The sequence below is a fragment of the Cryptomeria japonica genome, chromosome 4, assembly GCF_030272615.1.
Source record: "Cryptomeria japonica chromosome 4, Sugi_1.0, whole genome shotgun sequence".
NCBI lineage: Eukaryota > Viridiplantae > Streptophyta > Pinopsida > Cupressales > Cupressaceae > Cryptomeria > Cryptomeria japonica.
Window position 1 is genome coordinate 294,665,916 of NC_081408.1, and position 19,811 is coordinate 294,685,726.

Here is a 19,811-nt window from a genome sequence, read left to right on the forward strand (position 1 = left end):
CTAATCAAGTGATTGCAGACATGCAAAGACAAATGCAAAAATGATTGAAAGTCAGAAGAAGATTATCTGATGATTTGCAGGACTCTTAAGAGTTAGTGGAACAAATTGAGACATCATCTGAGAATAGTATATCTAAAGAGACTGAAGAAATGATTGAAGAACTGAAGGAGAAGAACAAAGCACTGACTGATTAGCTAAAAGCAATGAAAAGAGGACATGAACATTTCAGCACACAGATGATTGAAAATCTTGATGCATTGAGGACAGTTGAGGATAAAGTAAGAGATCTAGAAAGAGAAAATCAATAGCTTAAAGCATTAGTATCTGAAAAGAATGATGAAATCACAAGGTTGGGATTCAACAAAATCTGTCAGATCAAGTGGGATATGCACATCATGAAGCAAATCTGAAAGATGATGAGAATCAAGCATTGAAACTTGAAGTATCAAGGTTGACAGATGAACTTGAAACAAAGAAGAAAACCAAAGAAACACTAAAAAAGAGTTATGAAGCATCAAAGATGTTGGATGAGCAACTGAATACAAGAAGACCCAACAAAGTTGCAGGACTTGATTACAAAGGAAAAGACTCTACCGAGAAGGGAATCTATACTACCGAGAGAGGAGAATCATCAAAGAAAGCTGGAAACAAGAAGAACATCAAAGGAAAGAAGCCTATTTGCAACTACTATGGAAAACAAGGACATACTGCTAATATGTGCCAAATCAGAAAAGGTAAGCAACCGAATGTCACTAAGTCTAATGGTTATTGTCACAATTTCAATAAATATGGTCACACATCTAACCAATGTAGGGCAAAGTCTGCTAGCAATTAGCAGAAGGCAAAATTCAAAGGGTTTTGTAAAAACTGCAATAGATATGGACATAGTACCGAGAAGTGTTGGTTTAAGCAAAAGAACTATATGTGGTCTGCACACCGAGAAAATAATAGAGGCTACCAAACTCACATAGATCCTAACTAACAGTATTCTGCAGTACCATGGGATTACAATACAAGGATATGGTGTGAATGTTGTGGAAGATATGGACATATAAGTGCCAACTGCTTTATAAGGTTTAGAATGAACAACCGAAGATCATGGAGAAATCCTGGTATGGCATGTTTTCATTGTCACAAAGTTGGACACTTGGCTAGAGATTGCAGAGATCAACCTAGAGGAGACATTGAGGAAATAAAAGGCAAATTACATATGATTTGGAAAAAGAAGGAAATTGTGTCAAATGAAGAAAGCACCTTATCTACCGAGTTAGGTGCACCTATTCCAAATTAATCAGTAAAGGTATGAAGGGATTGCATTCTCTCAAAGGTTAAATCTTAACAGTTCCTATTTTATCATGTACTTAGTTCAAAATCTGCATAATTAAAGATGCATTAGAAAATTTGAAATTTTATCAAGTCTTTTGGAAGCCTGTCAAGTCGGTAAATGCAGGAAGTTTGGCTACTCGGTAAAAGCATAAAAAGGAAGTGGTACCGAGTGCATTTGATGTTTTCTGACCTAACTGCACGAAGCCCGATAAGGTATAATGTGTACTTAAAGCTTTTACGCGGTCATTTTTCACTCACCAAATTTTCAAGAAAGCAGAGCAAGCGATTCAAAGGCGATCAAACCACCTCCCAAGCGAATTTCAAGGTATTTACACATCGATCTCAAGCATTTATTAGAGCTAGCTATCGAGAAATATCAGTTGTGATTATCTACTTTATATCTGTTTGACGTTTGAAAGTCTTCAAACCTAAGAATCTTTTGTTAAGAGATTATCCGAAATCTGCAATGGCACCTAAGATCCAGAAGCCCGTTGTTGTTGAGAACATTGAAAAGTCCTCATTGAAATACTCTTTAACTCCCAAAGTTGCATCTAAACCGGACAATAAAACTACATTTTCACTCATTCCAGATAGAGTTTTATTAGTTGAGGATGTGAGATTCTTCACTAAGTGTCGTGTTGAGGAACTAGGTCATGTTGAAGTCAAAGATACATATGATGAATTGTGTACCGATGGTAAAATGGATAGCAAATTTGAACACATCAAAGTCAAGGGATTGACCGAAGCCCTAACCTACCTGCGAGTCTTCAAACCCCAGTGGGTTAAGTTTGTTCTGAGCAGAGTTCATGATGATTTCATGTGGTTAGAAGAGAAACGGTTCAAAATCACCAAGGAAATCATTCATTTGATCACCGGTTACCCTATTTATGATCATGCTCGAGCTCAGAAAATGATATCACATAAGGAATTGATCAGTTTAACTGGAGTTGAATCTGATTGCAGAGGACTGAAACTGAACAATGTCACAGATGCAGAGCTGAAGTTTTCCATTAGAGTAATAGGTTATTGTTTCTTCCAATTGGCAAGGGAAAATAGTGTACCCTATGCAGCAGTCGATTTAGCATATAAAATTGTGAAGAAAGGCATGAAAATTGATTTATGCGAGGTATTGTTGAAAAACCTGTTTGAGAATCTCAATACCATAAGGAAGCCAAAGAAGAACAACTCGGCAAATACACTAAAGTTTGGATCACTTTTGGTATGCATGTTTTTCTATTTTGAGAAATTCTTTCCATCAGTTGGTAATGTTGTTTGTGAGCTACACCGACCAATCACCCATCAAATCAATGACTTCATCAAGAAGCTAGGTGATAGCTTTAATGATATTATGGATGATTATTTCAGCAAGTTTCAGGAGAAGATGCATAACAGGTATAGAATTCCACCCAGGTTAGTGGAGAAATATAAAGATGACATATGCTTTGAAGTAGACACTGAATACTGCTATGTTAATGCTATGGAACCGAGAACTCAATCTTTGCCACCTATGGGTTATGAGATTGATTTTGACATCACACAACAACAGATAGATGCTTTTCTTACTTTACCAAGGCATGCTACCGAGCTAAGATATGGTACATATGAAGAAGTGAAAGAAAAAGTTAAGATGAGCATTGTAGTACCCAAGGCTACAAGGAAGGCAACAAAAATGATCAAGGTATTAACGGAGAAATTTGGAGAAGGTTCTTCCTCCACACTTGTCAAGGGCACTCTAGCCATCACCGAGGAGGAATCTGAAGCCCAAGAGGCAACTATTACATTGAGCACCGAGTTGCCTAAAGGAAAATTTTTGAAAAGAAAGAAACAGGATACATCAAAGGTATCACCGACTCCTCCAACAAAGCGACCTAACACAAGAGCATCTACAACATCACTGAGTAAGAAACCAAAGAATGTTGCCACACCAAAGGTAACAAAAACATATAAGAAATCTACTCAGAGACTCATTTTGGCTAAAGAGTCTAGTGACACCGAATTTGAAGACAAAAACAAATTTTAGATTGTAAAAAGTAAAAAGGAAAATGTACGTAGTGTTGAAAATTTTTGTGCTAATCTGAAGCAATATGGTGGATTTGGATCATTCAGATATGTAAAGTATGAATCTGGAAATGATGCAGAAAAGAGACAAATTGAAGAAACCGTAATCTGCACTCTTTTGAAATTCCGATTGGTCCCATTGGAAGTAACTAATTCTCTTCCAAAAGAATTGTATTTGCATATTGATAACTGGTGGACATATGCCATGGACTCGGAAAAGTAGATGAGAGAAAGAAGTCTGGTACATCTCTTTCCAGACATGTCGATAGATGAGATCAAAGAACATCTGAAAAACTACCACAAAAACTTTCTAGTCAAGCAAAGAGCCTTAAAATTGATGAATGGACTTTACTTGGATGTAGAAAATGAAACCAAAGAAAAATGGTAGGAAATCTTTCGAATCAAGAATGCTGGTGAACAAGCTGAAGTTGAAGTAGTTGATGTCACCGAGCAAGATCCTGATATCACCGAGCAAGACCCTGCCGACACTATACAAGTTGATGAGGATATCATGGACACCGAGGCACAAGAATAGGAAATGATAGAAGGGAATGCTTATGCCCAACTTGTATCCAGTGAGTCATTTTTGGAACAAGTTCAGCCCTATCCTCCGGTCAATCAGCCTGTTTCAATCAAAACCCCTCAGGATACTGAACAAGGGACATAAGGTCACAAGTCTACAGAAGGAGAAGCTACTTCTCAAGCCACAGGGGAACATACTATTAGAGTATTCGGGTATTTACTTGATTAATTAAACATTCTTTGTTTAATTATTTAAGTTCCCTTTATCTCTTTTACACTTAAGCTAACTTTAGGTGCATATAATTAATTATTTTAATTAATTATTATGTGCAAACCTAGGTTTTCCCTTTTTAGGGTTTCTTGACCTATTAAAGGTTGAGTTCTTTCTTTTCATTGTAAGAATCACATTACATATTTTTGTGAATATTGAGCTCTCTCTTTTTGAGCATATTCTCTGTGTTTTGTATGTTCTTCAGATTTTGCTTCATTGCTTCTCCTTGTAACAGGTTATTCAACTTGCAGAAGATCTTCAGGCTCCTGTTGTGTTGTATTTTCTCAACTCCTATATGGTATCAGAGCATCAGATCTGCAGCTACTTGTTCTTGTTTTGAGATTTTTGGCTTTGGAAGCAGATCTGGGGTTTCAGGAATTTTTTATGTACCTAGGGTTTGAGCTTTTTTTCTGAGCACTTTGGGCCTAAATTCAGGAATTTTTTATGTACCTAGGCTTTGAGCTTTTTTTTTGAGCACTTTGGGCCTCAGCTCGTCGCTTAGCCTGCGACCTCCGCCTTGGCCCCCGCTGCTCAGTCCTCGACCGCCGCTCAGTTCCCGGCCGCCGCTCCGGCTCCCCGGCCCTTTTTTTCGACCGGCCACTGCTCTGCCACTGGGCCGCCACCCGGCCGCCGCCCAGCCACCAGAGCTCCGCCCGGCCGCCACTGGTGCGCCACCCACTGGCCACCGGACCACCAACAAGCAACCAGACCCCCTTTTTTGGCTTTTTCAGGGGGGGGGTTTGGTTTTTTTGGCCCTATCTTGGGCATACGGAGTCGGATTTTGGCGAACGAATAGGCGTCGGAAAGCTGGTTCTGAGGCCGACCTCATGGTGTTGGTAATTTTTTCCAATTTTTCTGTTTGACTATTTTTTTACAGTCAAAGTGAGGTCTCTTTTTTGCACTCTGGGAGACGTAGAATGAGCATCCGACCTCCGTTTTTTGAAAACTTTATATTTTCGGAAAGCGTGTTCTATGTAATTTCCATAAATATGAGTTTTTTTTTCCAGATTATGCTCCATGCATATTTTATTCAGTTTTTTGCTTTTCTGCACTCTGGTGGATATCGTGGTTGTTTCAGGTCCTGAGATCTCTTTTCTGAATAGGGTGTCTCTGTTTTGATTCTCGTTTCTATTTCCAGTCTTCTTATCATTGTAGCTTGTCATTATGCAAATGCACTGAGATAAAGTGCCATCATGCATTGTTTACTTGGAATCTTGCATATATTGTGTCTTGTTGTACATGCACTGTTGATCAAGTGCCATGAGGAGGTTGATGTTTGCCTTTGTTTGCCATCTTCCTTTGTCAAGTGAGTGTTCCTTCCATGACATTCGCCTCATGATGATGTGTCTCAGCACCTTTGATGTTCTTGGTTCTTTGTCATGCAATTGTTTTTGGCTGTCCTTTTTAGTGTTCCTGTCCCTCTCCCACTTCCACATTATGGGGAGGTTTATCCTGTTGGTTCTAATGCTTCCGTGGTTCGATTGATCAGCTTTTCAGGCTTTGGTTTCTCATGCCATCTGTATCTTCGATTTCAGTTGTTTTGCCTTGTTTGCCTCCTGATTCGAGTAGTGTCATTTGAGGGCACTCATGCAGATTACAGTCTTCTCTACCTGGTCATGTTCTAGTTCAGTGGATGTTCTTCAGATCAGCAGTTATTCTTCGACAGAGTTTGCATGTTCTTCATGCTTCAGTGGTGTTCTTTTATCTCTTTTTGGAGAGGAGTTTTTTCCCACTGGGTTTTCTCCTTTGTCTCCGTTTCATAGAGATTTCATTGTATTTGGGTACCTGATCAGGCCTTGTTGCCGGGACCCATCTTTATTGCTTTCAGTAGCTGTTCTAGGTTTTAGCTTCTCCCTAAGTCTAGCTTAAGGGGGGGTGTAAGAGTATTCGGGTATTTAATTGATTAATTAAACATTCTTTGTTTAATTATTTAAGTTCCCTTTATCTCTTTTACACTTAAGCTAACTTTAGGTGCATATAATTAATTATTTTAATTAATTATTATGTGCAAACCTAGGTTTTCCCTTTTTAGGGTTTCTTGACCTATTAAAGGTTGAGTTCTTTCTTTTCATTGTAAGAATCACATTACATATTTTTGTGAATATTGAGCTCTCTCTTTTTGAGCATATTCTCTGTGGTTTGTATGTTCTTCAGATTTTGCTTCATTACTTCTCCTTGTAACAGGTTATTCGACTTGCAGAAGATCTTCAAGCTTCTGTTGTGTTGTATTTTCTCAACTCCTATACATACCTCTCAAGCTCCTTCTAGCACTGAAAATGTTACAACCAAGACACCAAGAACAGAGGCACCAAAGGACACTACAGAGGCTAAAGAAACCGACCAAAGTGTTGCCTCTACTGAGCAACCTACCGAGGGTCAACAAGCCTCCCAAGCCCTTGTATTAGTTCAACCAGTGAAAGGTAAAGAAAAGAAAATGAAAAAGCATAGTTTCAAATTAGATTTGTCAAAACCAATAGTGTTGCCAAATGTTGATATATCCAAATTAAAAGGGCAAGCACTCATTGAATTCGGTGGACTATGCAAAGCCAAAGACGAACAGGAAAAACAAATGGCTATTCAAAAGAAAAAGAAAGTACTTCAGAAGGTGAAAGCACTCTTAACCGATATTCTACCTGAAGCAACAGTGACAAAAGATGTCGCCATCCATGTTCAACTGGATGAACTCCTAACCAAGATAGAGACATCTGGAGTAGACACATCCGAATATTTGAGCAAGTTAAAGGAAAAAGAGCTCACTGCTAAAATGATTGAAGAGGTACAGAAAGCTATTGCTATTGGCAAAGTTAAACTTGTCAAATTTATTGCTGAGTTGTCCCCTCAACTCAAGCACATTCTTTATTTATTTCAAAAACTCTGTACATTCTCTTTATTCATTAAAGATATCAAAAATAAAATAGAAGTGATTGAGAAAGAGATCACTGATCTCTCAAATAAGTTGACCACTGAGCCCAATTCTATTCAACAATTCTATACAACGTTACAAAAGCTCATGGCTCAACAATTGGAACTTAGGAATGAAGAGCACCAAATAAGGATGGACATAATGACTCTTCATACATTATTCATTCCTCATCTTTCATCCATCCAAGAACAGATCAACAAAGCTACCTCCCTATCCACCCAGCAAGAGGGAAGCACCTTAGATGGACTAATTTCAATGTTAGCTGACATTACTGCTCAGAATTCCACCACCGATGCAAAGACAAAGTATAAATCCATTTTTGACCAGGTTCCACCACCGAATGGTAACTAAATTTTGATGTTTGTCAAAAAGGGGGAGTATCGCATCAAAGTATCAAAAGGGGGAATGTAGTATACAGGGGGAGTATACCGAGCAGAACTGAATATCCAAATGCACAATTAATTTTGACAGTGAACCGAGCAGTGACAACCAAGCAGTTAATACAGAATATTGATCACCGAGCATGCAAAATCAAAGTTTTGTATAGTATATTGATAAGGGGAGTATATTTGAATATACCATTTTATTGACAAATGTATATACTGTCAGTTTTGTCAAATTTTGTAAGTATATAGATTTTTGAGTTATGACTTTGAAAGTAGTTTTGTCAAACATCTCAACTAATGTCAAAAGGGGAGATTGTTACTATTTACTAAGTTGCCATTAGTTTTGTGTCCAAAGTCATTCTATATACTCTAGTCGGTTACTACTACCGAAATATTCAGTCGATAAGCACAAAGCAGTTGATTATAGAAGGAAGTAGTCACAGAGCCTAGTATACACCGAGCTATCTACCGAGTAACATTCCATGTCTACTGAGTAGCAATAATGATACACCGAGTTGATATACACCGAGTGAAACGTGTTACCAGATTCATTGAATCTAGACACACATGGGAAAACGTGTTACAAGATCGAGGAACAAAGAACCGTTATCACATTGGAAATTGCACTTGAATTTGTATGATTTCGAGGTCATCTATCCAATGAAACATTTTGCATGGTTATTCATTCGATAAATCATGTTTGTAAGATCGAAGCAATGAACCAGATCATCGACATAAGAGATCTATTTATACAACATGGAGTAAGGATAAAAATATGGAAATACAAAGGTGTATGAAGCAAGACATGTGTAATAGATAAGGAAGCATTGAGTATTGCAACTGTTAGAGACATAGAGGTCACTGAGAAGCATTTCAGAGAACAATCAAGGAACAGAGTAAACATAAGGGTTTACCGAGTTACTTTATGGGTTACTGAGGTATACTATAAGCAAGGTAATCTCATTTTGAGCACATAGAATCTGCTATAACATTTCAGATGTGAAGTTGCAGATATTTGTAAAGATTTTATTATAATATTTTGAAGTTGTAAGAGAAACCTTTAATAGGGTAAAAGACTCTAACAAAGTCTATAAATTGTAAAGCCTTTAACTAGGTACAACATTTAGAATAAGTGTTGTAAAATCCTTTAGCAAGGTAGATCTAACGATCTCAATACTCCTAACAGGGTAAGCTATTAGAAATAGCTGAACATGTAGCTCTAACCAAGCAACCTTTATTATTGCAGTAGTGAAGTTGTGGGTGCCATCCCCACCATAGTTTTTCTCTCTAACCAAGAGTTTCTGCGTAACCAAAATATATGTGTTATGGAGTGAATCATGTATGATTGTTATTTATTTGTTTTAGCTTTATGTTATGTTACAATAGTTTTTGGTTTATGCATAACAGTAAAGATATTGTTGAAGAAAGGATTTGAAGTACTAATTCACCCCTCCCCTCTCAGTACATTAGCTTTCCATATTGGGCCTAACACATACAACTAACTAGACTTGCTAAGGGTTGATTGATCAAACTTACTTTCCTACAACTTTCAAATATCTATTTCAATATTAGCCGATTGACATTCAAGGGTGACAAAATTTGAGGCCATTTAGCCACGCATACCAAACATCTTTCCATGGTTGACAATTTCCTTTACGAATTCATTGTAATTGGAAGATAGCTTTTAAGATAGCTGATACATTATGATATTATTAAATTCAACTTAAATAATATTAGCTTTTTATTTTATAGATATTTGTTTACGTTAATATCTTTCCATGGTTGACAAATTGTATTTTTATGCTTGTCAAGTTTAAAAATCATGGTCAATAAGCCATGGTCCATCCTTTCCCATGAGGGGATTTAACTTTAGTACTTGTTCTCGTATTTGAATAATCAGCAAATATAACACCTACAAAGTGGAGAATAATATAAATACAAATAAATATTTTGAATCAAATAGAAATCTCTGTAATGGATTTTATAATAATTTTATAATTTACTAATTAAAATGTTTAATAAACAAACACCAATATGTAATAATTGTTTTGAAATAAAATTTCAAGTTTTTATTTTTCATTTAAAAGAGGTGGAGGATTTCACCTTGTAGGGTAAGTTAAGTGCAGAAAAATATTTTTTAAAGAAATGAATTCTATAAAAAAATCAAAATATAAAATGAAATTAAATCTATATAGAGCATAAGCTTTTGGAGTCAATTGTTTATGTTTATTTGATCCACATTTGGGATCACATTTAGTGATCCATCATAACAAAAAGTGCAGCAATAGATTATAGACATAGCCTTATAAATCTTGTGGAAAAATTTAAAATAATAACATATAAAGAGATCTAAGTTGTGAGTCTTGGCCTTCCATAATGGAGAAGGTCATGGGTCAATCTAATCAAACATAATAATAATAATAATAATAATAATAATAATAATAATAATAATAATAATAATAATAATAATAATAATAATAATAATAATAATAATTATTATTATTATTATTATTATTATTATTATTATTCAAAAAAAAAATATTGTGGCTTCGGCCTATTACCTATAAAAAAAAAACATATAAAGAGATAAAAAATAACAAGTAGTAAAATAAAAATGAATTAAAAGAGGTATAAACATGAAAAATAATACCAACAAGAAAAAGTTTTTATTTTATTTTATTATAGATCACTAAATGTGATCCCAAACATGGATCAAATAAAAGATACACAATTTAATTCAAAATTTTATGTTCTATAATTTATTTAATGATACATAATCTTTGAGTCATTTTTGTTGGTTCATATTTCATATGAAAGATTTATACAAATCCATCTTCCATAAGAATGAATAGTTATTTGACACTGAAAAGTACCTCCTAATCAAATAAAATAACTATTTTCAATACTAAAAAATAACTAAAAATTAATTTTTATAATAATTCAAAAAATACTCTGAATTGGCATAAATACAAAACAGTTTATTTTTTATTTTCAATGAGAAAATAAACATTGTGGAACATTTAGCAATCAATCTCTTCCAATCCTTATTAGTTGGGCAATTTTGTTCTCTTCAATTGAAAGAAAAAACCTTCAAATTTGAGAAAACTGCTCTATGCAAACACATAAATTTTGTCTTTGACATTTTAATATTTAAGCTTGCAACACATTGAACCAAACTAAAAAAATTGTCACCAAGAAAAAGAAAATTGAAAGAAAGTCACTAAGTGGGCCATGGTTAACATAAGTTGGAAAAAGAATGCTCGAGAAAATTCAAAAATGCCAAAATTACAACATATTAAATTCTAGCCCAACTACCTAAATCATTTCAAATTTCTGTAAAAATAAACTGAAGGATAGAAGAAAAGTATCAAATGATGCTTCGAACTTATTAAAAGAATGAACAAAAATAGAACATAAGCTATAGAACACATATGCATACCTCAACTCAAACTTTGGCAGAGAATGAGCTACAAAATCTTGCATGTGCCAGCAATTTCAAACTCGAAATATATAAAAATTTCTCTTTAATGTGATCTAATCAAATTGAATTCATTATAATTCATCTTTCTACTTATAGGGAACATAAAATTGTGTTAAATGTCAGTCAATATGACCCTCAACCTATGATTATTCTCAAAGGTGTTAAGAATCTAACTAGACCACCAAATTATTTCTTAAACTTGATAGAGCAAGTGACTCAAAGAAACTAGATGAATCAACAAGTATCCCATCAACCTTATTATCATGTATTTTCTCACACATATAATAATCAAAACAATAAATTATATTATTATTTATTATTAATTTCTATTATTTGTCAATTATCCTAGCATGGATTTTGAACGTGTTTTCATGACCCTTGTTTTGGATTTACCAGAATGGGTTTCCCTACCATAAGTTTCTATAAATTGGAGCCATGAGATGGTAGTTCTATGTTGATTTCTTTAAGGTAATAAGTGTTATCAAGTTGATCAAAATATAATAGTGAAGTGTATTATTATACATCTCTTTGTTGAAGATTAATAATTATACTTTCCATCTTTCTCATGTGGAATTTTCTCTCAAAATGGGTTCTCTACATAAATTATGTGTCTCCTAAGGTTTTTAAATTTTTAAATTATTAATGAATGTGTAATCACATGTATAGATCTAATTTGGTAATATTACTTTAATATTTTCAATCAATTACATAAGTTGTTATTGGAGGTTCACTTCACCTTATTTTTAACATTTGGTATTAGAGCTAATGGTTCTATTCAAGGGGGTATATTCTCCCAAGTGTTAATTTTTGTTGGTTACAATGGGATCTTTTCATTTGTGAAGAGGATTGTAAACCATGACCACTACCTCTCACCAATATATTCATAATTTCAATGGCACCAATGACCACTACAAGATGTAGAAATTGAAGATAGATGATCTTCTCAAAGAGAGAGATCAATGATTGCTAGTTTCACAAGAAACAAAGCCATCTACAATGATTGATGAATGTTGGAGGAAGTTGGATAAGAAGGCATGGAATACCATTTGGTTTTTTCTTACATATTCTATCCTCTTGAATGTCTTCAAATAAGACAACATACAATTTTTGGAAGTGGATATGTGGTATTTATCAAACTAAAAGTATGTTCACTAAATTATATCTCACAATATGGTTGCAATGTTCAAGGATGAAGGATGGTGACTCAATCATAGAACATTTTAATTTAGCTAACTTGATAATAAATTAATTTGCATTAGCATATGTTAAGTTAGAAGATGAAGATAAGTGTATCTTATTTCTTTATCTAAATATTGGAATTTAAATCTACTTCTTGTCACATGTAGTAGTGACATTTTGCATAGTCAAAGATGGACAACATCATTGCAATACTTTTGTTAGAAGAGATGAGGAAAAAATGTGTGAATGTTGTCTCGCAAGGTACCTTAAATGATTAGGGAAGGTCTAAAGAGAAAGGGCCTAAAGGGGATAAAGAGAGGGATGAATAAAAATGACATTATAAAACCCCCAAGAAGAATAGAAGTAAAATGCTAAACGTATGGTAAAAGAGAGAATGTGACAGACTGTAAGACCAAAGAGAAGGTTTATCCCTCCACAAAACCGTTCAATGATGATGATTTTGATGCTTTGTTTGTTGAAGCTAATACTTTTAGTAATTATTCTTAGGTTATTGATTGATCTTTCTCCTACTATATGACTCTTGACAAGGAATGGTTTGGCACATACAAAACATATGATGGGGAAGATTTGTTCATTGATAATGCAAACATAAAAAATATTAATTTTTTATTAAGGGAAAAATAGGTTTTGAGGGTAGACCTAAAACCCCAAACAAAAAGTTTTAAAGGAACCCAAAAACCTCAATTTTTACACAACGCCGAAACCCACTAATAGAACGCGACTATAAGATGAAGCAAATGTCACCAACACCCAACCCACGAGCATGCTCAAAAAATACAAACATTAAAGAATAGGCTATAAAAAATAAAGATTGGAGCAATCACACCAAGCTAGTTAGACAATGATGAGAAAAGGGTTTTTTCAAGCTCCCATAACATTCAAATTTTGTAAAAAAAGAATAATACATAAAAAACTAACTAGAAAAACCTAAACCTCCTAACTTACTAAGAGCAAGAAGAGGAACAAAGGATTTTGATAGGCTCCCCAAACCTTCACATTGGGCTTTAACATTGTTCCCAAAACCATCTTGCCACATACAACAAAGGCCTTGAACCAATATGTCCAACCCTCCCCCGCAAAGTCTCTCTACCTCAATAGAAGAGGATCCCACCTCAATAGGAGCAACAAAGGGAAACACAACCAAGAAGAACATCCATGCATGATCCATCCCTATCTCCAAGTAGCCAAAGACAATAGCCCTCACAAAATAGCTTCCAAGCTCTCCCACAAGGAAAGTTGCTACCTCCATAGGGGACACCACCACCTCAATAGGAACCACAAAAGAGGAAGAAAGGAGTTGAAAGAGAAAAACTTGACCCTTGGAAACAAGAAGATTTCCCACCTGTATAGGAGAATGCTCCACCTCAACTGAAAGAATATCACCACAAGCATTGTTACAAGGGAAATGTAGATTTTTTTTTCAATTATGGGAGGACTAAAACTATTGATAGCATTTTGCACATTCTAAGTTGTAGTTTGGTAAGAGGGAGTTTGGTCATAGCTAAATTTGTCTTCCTTTTCCAACTCTACTAATGTAAGTAGCACTAAAAATAGATGTATATTTTGGCACCATATATTGGGTCATAATGGTGGAAAGACTTTAAGACCATTATTAATAAAAAAAATGGTCAATAGTTTCTCATTGTTCTATTAACAATAATGATTTTTATGAGCATTTTGTGTTTGGTAGAAATAACAAATCAACATTTCCTAAAGGAACTTATAAGTCAACAAGTAGATTAGATATTATTAATTTATTTGATGTATGTGAACTAGTGGATGTTGAATTTTTGGGTAACTCTCAGTATTATGTATCAAAATCAATTCGTAAGATAAAAGTGTTAATTTATGACAATAGGGGTGAATATTTTTCAAGGAAATTTGATGGTCTCTTTAAACATATAAGGAATTGTTTGGTAGAAAACTACTCTTTATACTCCCCAACAAAATGGGGTGGAAAAAAGAATGAACTAAACCTCGATGGAAGAAGCTAGGAGCATGTGGAAAAAAAGAATGAACTAAACCTCGATGGAAGAAGCTCAAAGCATGTGGAAAAAAGAATGAAATAAACCTCTATGGAAGAAGCTAGGAGCATGTTAAATGTTTCTAAACTTGATAGATTGTCTTGGGAAGAAGCTATAGATACTACTTGTTATTTCATCAATAGATCTATTTGTTTATCTCTTGTTGGTGAAACCTACTTATGAAGTGTGGATAGATAGAAAGACTTCAATTTTGTATTTAAGAGTATTTGTTGTGGTTGTGTATTTTTTCATACTCCTTGATGATGATCTAAATTGAATCCAAAATATTAGAAATGCATCTCTTATGGTTATGATGAGAATGCAAATTATTAAAAGCTTTGAAATCCTCTAGTTATAAAAGATCTTTTATAGAGATGCAAATTTCAAGGAGTTTAAAGATTACTGACGACCAAAGGAGAAAGATAAGACTAAGAAAATGTACTTTGAGAAAAAATATCGAGAAGTAGGAAAATGTACATATGGAAGAACAATTAGATGGATCTAAGAATTATGAAGAGGGAAGGGTTTATAAGAGGATGTGTAGGATGAGAATATAGAGGAATATGAATATGTAATCCTTCAAAGACATTATAAAAACTATTTAGTGAATGTGTTGATTTTTTACAAGGGATAAGAGACTACTAAACTCACCTTTTTATTTTTTAGATATACCCAATTCATTTGACATTCAAATTTCTTCATTCTCATTATACTATTCAATTGATCAATTTCATAAAACATTATAGTCTATTGAATTTTTATTTTTTTTAACATCTTAAAATCTTACAAATAATATTTAAATATATTCAAAATCTCAAATATTAGAAGTCTTTTTTTTAACATCTAACCTTTGAAAATGATCATGCTAATACTTAACATATGACATATCCACCTTATAACTTGTAAGATTCCCTTTAAATAAACTTGAACCTTAAAATACATACAACTAACTAGACTTGCTAAGAGCCAGACAAATTTGGCCTTTGGGTTGATTGCAACATCTACAAAGTGGAGAATAATATAAATACAAATAATAATAAATAATAAAATAAAAATGAATTAAAAGAGTTATAAACATGAAAAAGAATACCAACAAGAAAAATAAGTTTTTAATTTTTTTGATGATAGCTAAATTTGACCCCAAACATGGATCAAATAAAAGATACACAATTATTTTCTATAATTTAGATAATGATACATAACCTTGAGTCAAATTCCTTCATAAGAAAGATTTATACAAATCCTAGATTTGAATTTTTGTCGCATTGAAAGAAAGCCACTAAGTGGGCCATGGTTAACATAAGTTGGAAAATGAATGCTCGAAAAAATTCAAAAATACCAAAATTACAACATATTAAATTCTAATCCCACTAAATCATTTCAATGTGATCTAATCAAATTGAATTCATTATAATTGTTGTAAATCTCAGTCAATATGACTCTCAACCTCAAAATATACCTATGATCATTCTCAAAGGTGTTAAAAGAATCCAAATAGACCTCCAAATTATTTCTTAAACTTGATAGAGAAAGTCACTCAAAGAAACTAGATGAATCAACAAGTATCACATGTATAATCAAAACAAGGACGCAAAGCGTCAAGTTCCTAAAGAAATGGCTACATATAGATAAAAAATAGAGAGAATTTGAATATTACCAAATTTTAGTTAAAATATTCTCATGGTCGAAAAGTTTTATTTCTAATTATTTTAAATGAGTGTTAGTAGAATATGAATAATAATGTTTGAAAATTTTATCCATAATTCAACTAAAATGAAAAATTTATTACAAAATTTATATAATATGTTGATTGAGTTATCATGTCACTATATACATTGCAAGATTTGTAAATGGATAAAAAAATTTGGTGGAAAACCTAAAACCATGCAGGCGAGTGTTAGCATAAGGGTTAGGGTTACTATGAGCAATAGTGTTAGATTGAGAAATAAATTAAGAATAAGATTTAAATTATTATTATTAATGTTTAAAATAGAATCTTTAATAAATGCTTTTCTAATTTTTTTATATAGTCATTTATTTAATATTTAATTAATATTTTTCTTTTATAAAAATTAAAAATACTTTTTTTTTAATAAAAATAGTATAGTCAAAGCATGCAATTGAAATTAAACATCTCTGTTTAATAGTATATTCCAATCATGCAAATGATATAAACAAGAAAATTATCCATATTGACCACAGAAGTAAACTTAAACTCCAGTGTATAAATTACAGCTGTTGCAACACGTGGAACCATATTCAATGCCCCAGTTCAAAATCCTATAATACACCGTCACATACAAAGAAAAAGGGAAACTTCTAAGCACCAAATGATCCATTGTGTGCATTTCAAATACTCAAAAAACATAATTCATCTCATCAACAAAAGTGAAAGTGCTACATTATAGCATTTAACTACCATGTTAAAATCATTTGTCATTAAAAAAGTTTAAGATGTTGCTTTCTATGTAAAGTGTAAATCATTCAGATATGGCAGGTGTTAGAAGAGAAGCTACTTCTATTGTTTAACTCTACAATTGTAGAGTTAAGTAACTATGTCAAATTTATTTCCCTTAAGAAGTTGATGCCTGTTTTTCTTTAGAAACCTTTCAAATCTAGATGGAGTCGAAAGAGAAATTGCTGGTACTGAGGAGCTCTAAGAAGAAGACCAAATGCCAATGATAGAGTGCAGAGCATCAACCCCAAGATGGCCAAAAAGTTGAATTACCTGAAATAAGAATATCGTGGTAGGCAATGAAAGACGCCAAGAATGGATGACACAACAGGGTACTGCAATTGGCAATACACAAAGGCAATTTACAGTTATAATAAAGATGCAATCATGCAAATAATGTTCTTTCAAATGTCATGCTATCCCCTCCAGGCCAAGTTGAAAAGAGAATCCAGCCCAAGTTGAAAAGAGAAATAATAAAGAAAACATGAAACCATCATCCAATACTGGCAGCTTTCTATCCAACAAAAAGTAATTATACTAAAGTGAACAAATGTAAGTGTATTGATCCTATTTTTGTGGACAAGGAGTTTAAAGCCTTACAAGAGTAGTAAGTCGCAATACTGTACTCTGAATTTGATATGGGCAATTTAGGGTTCTAATGCCCTTCAAAACAAACTATTAAGTCTAAATAATCATGAGACATTTAAAAACTGACTTAAGTGATCAGCACAGAAGATACTTTGATTTTCTCTCCATCAAAATGAAAAGCACTAGATTGAGTTTCATTCATTCATTTGATAGCCAAATATATTTTTTAAGTTCAAAAAAACTTGGAATTGCATGATTCCATAATATTAGAGTATTGAATTCATCTTTTATCTTTTCCTCGATGAGTAAATGTATTTAATTGCAGAAATGATCATACTTGCTGACAAAAGTGGACGATAAATTATTGAGCAGATTTAAGCTCAAAGCTCTCCAATTTTTCAACTTTTGCTAATGACAATGCAAATGTTCATATATCCCAAATTGTAACAAATCCACCACAGAATCTAATATTGATCTTGGTTGATTTTCATTCAACAGAGTGCAGGCTTTGTTTAATTAATGAACTGGTAGATGGTGTAGGAAATAATAACCACAATGCTTAAGGTCAAAATGTGATAAAACCTAGGACACAAATTATTGTTTTCGGAAAAGATATTTTTGCTCAAAAGGTGATCAGTCTTTTAATCACAATAAATAATTGTAAGAATCTATTATTTAGTGTAATAATTTTCTTATCATACAACATCGTATATTATAAATAATTTAATAAGTATGAAAATACAATTATAGGTAGGTAAAAAGATAAATAACCTCGAGTTTGTAGCCCGAAAAAGCTTCAGGAAACTGCTCCGCCATGATCTCCATGGCTGCCTGAAAGGCAACCACCTAAAGAAATAGCAACAAACTATTATCAAGAAGGCTGTGCAAGGTTGCAAATGTAATAAAGTGATTAAATGCATGGGAGAGGGACTCATTTCAGAAATAGCTGAATAAATAACTAATCACCTGCTTTCCCATCTGTGGCGCAATTACAGCATAGTTATTTGCCTTCCTTACCACATCCAATAATTTTTCTTGGAACTGGTTTTGGTGAAGTTCCCAGAAGACATATCAGGTTTGCAAATAGAATATACAACACCAATATGCAATATACATTGCAGGAACAGGCTTTGCAAAAAACCAAAAAATAAAATTTCGTAAACCCTAGAACCTACCAGCTTTCAAAATTCAACACTGTACTGAATCCGCAACTAACCTTGCTGGGAAAGGATTTTGCATAGAGACCAAATTAAGACTTAAAACTTAAACACTGTGTACAGCTATGAAACAGATAAAATATTGTAAATCATTATCTCAAACAATTGATAAAATACATATACAGTAATGAAATTCAAGTTACATTGCAAAGAGGATTTTGCACGTTAACACAATGAAGGCATTAAACTTAAACCTTACTGATTTCAAAACAGAGAATTTGGCAACGAAACCAGACTTACATGAACACAATAAGTTTTTGCAAGGAAACCCCGAAACTTGCCTTCCCAACCGAAACCCAGCTTTCAAATTAGCATACGGAATAATGTGCATTATACATTCATAGACATGCTTTAGTGAGAAAAAAAAATTATTAACTTTGACAACACTCATAACACCTCATACAGAAATGAAATACGTTAAACCCTATACCCTACCAGCTTTCAAATACGGTATACAGACTTAAACACACCAAACAGAGCGATAACAATGTTTCCCCCAAGTCACACTTACCCCAAAATAGCAAAATCAAATCATAAATCCAAGGAAAACTAAAGAAAACAGATTTATCAATTTCAAGGAGATCCCCATTCAGCTTTACTCTCTAGTTTTTCAAAGAATAAAATGAACAATACATTGATACGACACCTGTAAACTATACCTTTGGGTATGGTGTTTGCATTATCCATATGGCTGAATGTCGCATTGGCATTGGAAAATTCGCATATTGACCTTGAACACAAAAATATATAAGCAATCAGTAATTATACGAAAAGCTAGATGAGTAATCACGCATAGTGTTGTTAACAAAATTTAAAGATTAAAGAAACATGCCCACCTCTATCTTCATCTTGTCGTTCCTCAGCAAACTAACATCATCTTTTCAAATGTGAGGCAGGGCTTCTTTTAGGTTGGGAATGCTTTGAAGTGCAAAGTTTGCTCTTTCTGTGTGGTTTGAAGAACCAAGCTGTTAAATTTTTACAACCAAGACTGATCAATTAGTGGTGAAATCATAATTGGGATCAAATGATGTTCAATTGTACATAACAAGTAAATTGTAGCCTGTGATATGGCATCCAATCATAATAATCCAATACATTTTAGCCAACAAAATGTTGTTTAACCATAAACAGTCAATATGTTATAGCCAATGAAATGGTGTTCAACCATGAATAGCTTGTGTGTTATAACCAATGCAAAAATTGATTACATAAAAGACCCAATCCCACAGACAATTTATGCAAATAGTACAATGCATTAGTTGTTTAAGTGCTTGCCAAATGGTCTTACCAGTACAACATGCAACTTGCACACTTCCCTTGTGCTATATTCCTATTAGTATCATTTGAAAAGATCTGCAGA

At 33.4% G+C, this 19,811-nt stretch overlaps 1 long non-coding RNA gene across 2 annotated transcripts; it reads right to left on the minus strand.

The window, feature by feature from the left end:
* Positions 1-16,362: 16,362 nt before the first annotated feature.
* LOC131043104 (uncharacterized) lies at positions 16,363-19,810 on the minus strand. 2 transcript variants are annotated; one of them, XR_009105363.2, is made up of 6 exons: positions 19,740-19,810; positions 19,288-19,416; positions 18,410-19,181; positions 18,201-18,275; positions 18,006-18,080; positions 16,363-16,981 (listed from the first exon to the last, which is right to left on the minus strand). It is a non-coding gene; the product is annotated as an uncharacterized LOC131043104 (long non-coding RNA). The 2 variants fall into 2 exon arrangements; XR_009105362.2 differs by having other exon boundaries at positions 18,201-19,181.
* Between the last annotated feature and the right edge of the window lies 1 nt (position 19,811).